This window comes from Schistocerca cancellata, chromosome 3, assembly GCF_023864275.1.
Source record: "Schistocerca cancellata isolate TAMUIC-IGC-003103 chromosome 3, iqSchCanc2.1, whole genome shotgun sequence".
Lineage (NCBI taxonomy): Eukaryota > Metazoa > Arthropoda > Insecta > Orthoptera > Acrididae > Schistocerca > Schistocerca cancellata.
In genome coordinates this window covers 290,575,018-290,581,017 of record NC_064628.1, presented here as the reverse complement: position 1 = coordinate 290,581,017, position 6,000 = coordinate 290,575,018, and positions in this window count along the sequence as shown.

The following is a 6,000-nucleotide window of genomic DNA, read 5'->3' as shown; positions in this document are numbered from 1 at the left end:
CGTTGAATTTGATCTTGGTTTTCCACAGCAACATTGTCAAATATGAACACTGTGTTTGGCTTTACTTTTTCTGGTGGAGGGATGTCACTGCTCTAACTGAACGTCGTGTATGTCACACCATCTACACCTCGCAATATCCCCTGTAATAGTTGGCATTTGGACTGAAACAGTGTTTTGAAAGTTTACATACATGCTCAAAGCGGACTCCACCCGCATGTGTTAGCAGCGACATGAGAATATTTGTCTTGCAGTATTTGGATGGATCTACAATTATTGCACGTATGCAGTCACAAAGGAGTACGCTATTCTTCTTCTGGTATTCTTGCACAACATCACAGCTCCAGTCACTTACAACAAAGTCTTGATGCTTCACCCACCCTGCCATGATCCTGCTATGTCAGGTATTAGCGTGTAATGGGTTTTTATCGAAAATAATGAACACTGTGGCCTGTCATGAAACCGACTATTTCAAATACTGGTGTGCAATGGGAATTTACGGAGGGTTCAGTTGAATGACATATTTTTCTACTGTCGCCTGTTTGTAGTGAAAATTCTGGTAGCAAATGCTTCAGTACTTGAAATAAAGAAATAAAACATATACACACAGTTTTATTCAGTACTTATACACAGGGTGCACTACCTCAACAGGTTCTTTCCTTACTACCAGTACATAATATAGAAAATTAAGCATTCTTGTAATCACAGAATTCAGCATGTATTACTCTCAAACTTATTGGCAGTATATTAGTTTCCGATGGTACCATATTTACCCACTGTTCGAAGTCGTCCACATGCACACTGTTCATATGGAGACACTCTGCAATGTCCCTATACACAGCTTTAACACAAGGCAGCCATGTGTTCAGTCTTTCCGACACAATGGCTAGCACCATTGTAGACCGGGCAACGTTGTAACAGCGGACTGCTGTAGATGAATGGATATGTCACCTGATTTCACACAGGGTGCAGAATCACCATACACTGTTGTAATGGATAGAGTTAGAACAGCACAATAAATGTCCAAAGGAGGACGGCTCAGATGATAATCGACGAGCAACTGCTGCTCGATGTAGGCTTTTGCACCTCCGTAAACCACGCTTTAACACTTTCAGCTGCTCTCTGGATCTCTGTCACTACACACCAGTCTCTGTCTGCGAATGCTTCTATACTAATATGTTTATTTATTTATTTATTTACATTTTCTTTGCATGGAGCCATCGTAATGAATGCTTTGAACCACTAGCGGTTAAATTATACACTGAAGTGAACAGTAGTGGTACATAAGGCTTAACTGGTATCTTCTCACCCACTGCATCCTCACTTTGTCTATGCAGTATCATTGGAATATTCTGCGAAGGCGCGTACGATGGGCTAAGACGTGTCACGCTGGTTAGGACCCCCGGTGCACTGCTACACGTCAGGGGGCGGCTGCGTGTCTTCAGCTGACAACAGCAACTCAGTGTCCTGCTCCAACAAGCTGATCAGATGTGGGACAGGATCCCAGGGTGCTGCCGCTGGTGTGGGCCCCGACAGGCTGGGACACGTCGCAGCTGCAGACCCCGACAGGCTGCAGGACAAAGCATCCACTGATGAGCACAGAAGAAAAACCGTTACAAGCGATAACAGCGGCACAAAGACTTCATCTTTCTCATGTGACAAGCAAGGGCTACTTACTCTTCTGCAGCTTCTATCTATTCTGCTACTGCTGTGGCTGGGCAGCTTTGGACAATCTCGGCTGGCGCTTCGTGCTAACTGACTGACTGACTGCAACTGATGCTGCAGAGCTGCTGGGTCCGCCTTATATCCCGAATGCGATCGGATGCTGCATTCCTATTGGCTAAAGCCAATTTCAAGCGCCTCTGGTGGTGTAATTGTGTTGGGGTGTGCACTTGGTATTTCCGTCCAGAAAGACTGTGGTTCGCGTCGTGGAAAGGATACCGCCATTTTGAATTCCCTGCCGATTCTCGGATGGAGGTGGGGTGGGAGCTCAGCACAGCCTTGGGACAAAGAAATTCCCACCAATATTCGAAATTCCCTCAAAAATTCCAAATGCACGCCAAAATTCGGCTTTCCTGCCAAAATTCGAAATTCCCGTCAAAAGGTTAGGTGATGGAGGGGTAGAGGGAGGAGTTTGGAGCGATGAGGGGTGGGGACCCACGTGCCGGGGGTGTGGCAGGGGTGGGGGGAAGTTAATTGATCAATTTAATTAATTTGCATATAAATTTGATATCAAAAGTTCCTCTGGAGTCCTATTATCCCACTACTCGCGTGTCCTTGGGTGGAAGGCGGAAGAGGGAGCAGGTCGCGCCTTAGCAACAGGTACGAGGTGCTACCCAGTGTTGATGACAGCTCTGCGCCAGCACGGGATGCCTCTTCTGTTGGGCCAGCGGCCGATTTTCCTGCTGGGTCCGGACAAGAGCAGAGGGTGGGTGTGATTGTCAATGGGAGCGCCAATGTTAGGCAGGTTGATGGAGCCCCTTAGGAAAATAGCAGGTAAGGCGGGAAAGAATGCCAGTGTGCACTCGGTACGTTTGCTGGGGGTCCCGTCCGTGATGTGTATGAGGCCCAGCCGGCGGCTACCGAGCGCACTGGGAGCAACCGACTGCATGTAGTGGCACATGTCGGCACGAATGACGCCTGCCGCTTGGGGTCTGAGGGCATCCACGGTTCGTTTCGGTGGATGGCTCATTTGGTGAAAGCAACTAGCACCGTACGCGGGGTGCAGGCTAAGCTGTCTATTTGTACCGTCGTACCCAGGGTTGATCGCGGTCCTCTGGTTTGGAGCAGAGTAGAAGGTATAATCAGAGGCTCAGACGACTCTGCGACGGAACTGGATGCAAATTTCTTGACCTCCGCTATAGGTTCCCCTTAATAGGCCAGGCGTGCAGTACACACAGAAAGCGTTTACTAAGGTGCGGAGTACGTGTGGCTTACATATGGGGCTTTTTTTTTTAGATAACAGGAACCCTCCATTGGGATGAAAGACGATTTGCCTGATGAATTAGCTGTAATGTCCTCCGAGAATGTTCGTCGTCGCAGATCAGAGATAGAAAAGGTTAATATATTAGTAAACTGCAGGAGCCTCCAAGTGACGGTTTCAGATTTAGTATCACTTTGTAACCACCCAACAGTTTATTTCCGTAACCACCCAATAAAAATGGTGACTAACCCCCTCAATAAAACTGTGACTCATATATAATCTTTCAATAATTAACTGACTGAATCTAAACTGCTAAATCTGGACGTCATCAATGCTGCGTCATGGCCCTGAAAAGTCATTCTGAATAAACTAAAAATTCTTACCTCAGTTATGTCGCCGGATAACACGTACATACCTGCTCTTATAAGAAATTTTTCTGGCGCATCCCAGTGCAATGCTGGCCACTAGATTTGTTATGTATAAAAAGAAACAACTGATTTTTCTTTATGATAAGCGGGATAACCACGGATAGGAGAAAATAGTAAAATCTACAAATTCAGATGAATAATTGTCAAAAGTTATCTTTATAACAAAGATGATTATTAAAAGATTTTTAAAAACATTTACATGGGACTTGATATAACAATAGTACAAAATCAGTTGTTACGAATTACATATGCGCACGGCTATAAATAACAATAATTTTTGCTTTTACCTTATACTAGTCTACATCGCTCAGGCATCGCCATCGTTCTCCACGACCGGCATTGGTAATCCCATACAGGACACAAGTGCTCTCTGTGAGCTATACAATTTGACAACTGCTCTCTAAGAGCGACCTGACCCAACCGACCGACTGCGAGCTACTACCACTACTACTACTGCCGACACTGCTCTCTGGTATGCGATTCTATTATAGCATACATATCGCAGGCAGCGCGTGAGCACTCCATCGAAGTTACATCTGATCGAGTGCGCTAGCAATAAATTCCCCACTCATGGACCTCTTACAACTTACTGAAGGATATAATGTACAGATAGCATTAGGAACAGAAAGTTGGTTGAAACCGAACGTTAATGACAACGAAATCCTAAGTTCAGATTGAAATACACTCCTGGAAATGGAAAAAAGAACACATTGACACCGGTGTGTCAGACCAACCATACTTGCTCCGGACACTGCGAGAGGGCTTACAAGCAATGATCACACGCACGGCACAGCGGACACACCAGGAACCGCGGTGTTGGCCGTCGAATGGCGCTAGCTGCACAGCATTTGTGCACCGCCGCCGTCAGTGTCAGCCAGTTTGCCGTGGCATACGGAGCTCCATCGCAGTCTTTAACACTGGTAGCATGCCGCGACAGCGTGGACGTGAACCGTATGTGCAGTTGACGGACTTTGAGCGAGGGCGTATAGTGGGCATGCGGGAGGCCGGGTGGACGTACCGCCGAATTGCTCAACACGTGGGGCGTGAGGTCTCCACAGTACATCGATGTTGTCGCCAGTGGTCGGCGGAAGGTGCACGTGCCCGTCGACCTGGGACCGGACCGCAGCGACGCACGGATGCACGCCAAGACCGTAGGATCCTACGCAGTGCCGTAGGGGACCGCACCGCCACTTCCCAGCAAATTAGGGACACTGTTGCTCCTGGGGTATCGGCGAGGACCATTCGCAACCGTCTCCATGAAGCTGGGCTACAGTCCCGCACACCGTTAGGCCGTCTTCCGCTCACGCCCCAACATCGTGCAGCCCGCCTCCAGTGGTGTCGCGACAGGCGTGAATGGAGGGTCGAATGGAGACGTGTCGTCTTCAGCGATGAGAGTCGCTTCTGCCTTGGTGCCAATGATGGTCGTATGCGTGTTTGGCGCCGTGCAGGTGAGCGCCACAATCAGGACTGCATACGACCGAGGCACACAGGGCCAACACCCGGCATCATGGTGTGGGGAGCGATCTCCTACACTGGCCGTACACCACTGGTGATCGTCGAGGGGACACTGAATAGTGCACGGTACATCCAAACCGTCATCGAACCCATCGTTCTACCATTCCTAGACCGGCAAGGGAACTTGCTGTTCCAACAGGACAATGCACGTCCGCATGTATCCCGTGCCACCCAACGTGCTCTAGAAGGTGTAAGTCAACTACCCTGGCCAGCAAGATCTCCGGGTCTGTCCCCCATTGAGCATGTTTGGGACTGGATGAAGCGTCGTCTCACGCGGTCTGCACGTCCAGCACGAACGCTGGTCCAACTGAGGCGCCAGGTGGAAATGACATGGCAAGCCGTTCCACAGGACTACATCCAGCATCTCTACGATCGTCTCCATGGGAGAATAGCAGCCTGCATTGCTGCGAAAGGTGGATATACACTGTACTAGTGCCGACATTGTGCATGCTCTGTTGCCTGTGTCTATGTGCCTGTGGTTCTGTCAGTGTGATCATGTGATGTATCTGACCCCAGGAATGTGTCAATAAAGTTTCCCCTTCCTGGGACAATGAATTCACGGTGTTCTTATTTCAATTTCCAGGAGTGTATTTATCGTAAGGATAGGGAAGTCGCCAGTGGTGGCGGCGGCGTGTTTATTGCAGTAAAAAATTCGACAAAATCTACCGAGATTATCAGGGATTCCAGTTGGGAATTAATTTGGGTCAAGTTAAGTATCAAAGAATGTAATCGGATGCTTTATAAACCGCGTGGGTCAGGAGATCTAGTGGTAGAGCGCTTCAGACAGAACTTGCAGAATATCGGTAATAATTTTCCTGATCATGCCGTTGTAATAGAGGGTGACTTCAACTTGCCAGGTATAGAGTGGGAGTGTCATGCTATCAGAACTGGTGCCAGCGACAGGGATTCGTGTGACATCGTTGTGGATGTCTTCACCGCGGAAGATCGTAACACGGTTCCCTCCTTTCAATTGTCGTACGAACATCGAAATGGCAGATACTGAGTAAACCGATCGCCGAATAGAGGAACAACTACAATCGCCTAGTAGTAGAAAGATGAGATACCAATAAGGATCTACAAAAATTATGCGAAAGAACTTACTCCCCTGCTAGCAGCAATTTATCGTTGATCGCTTGA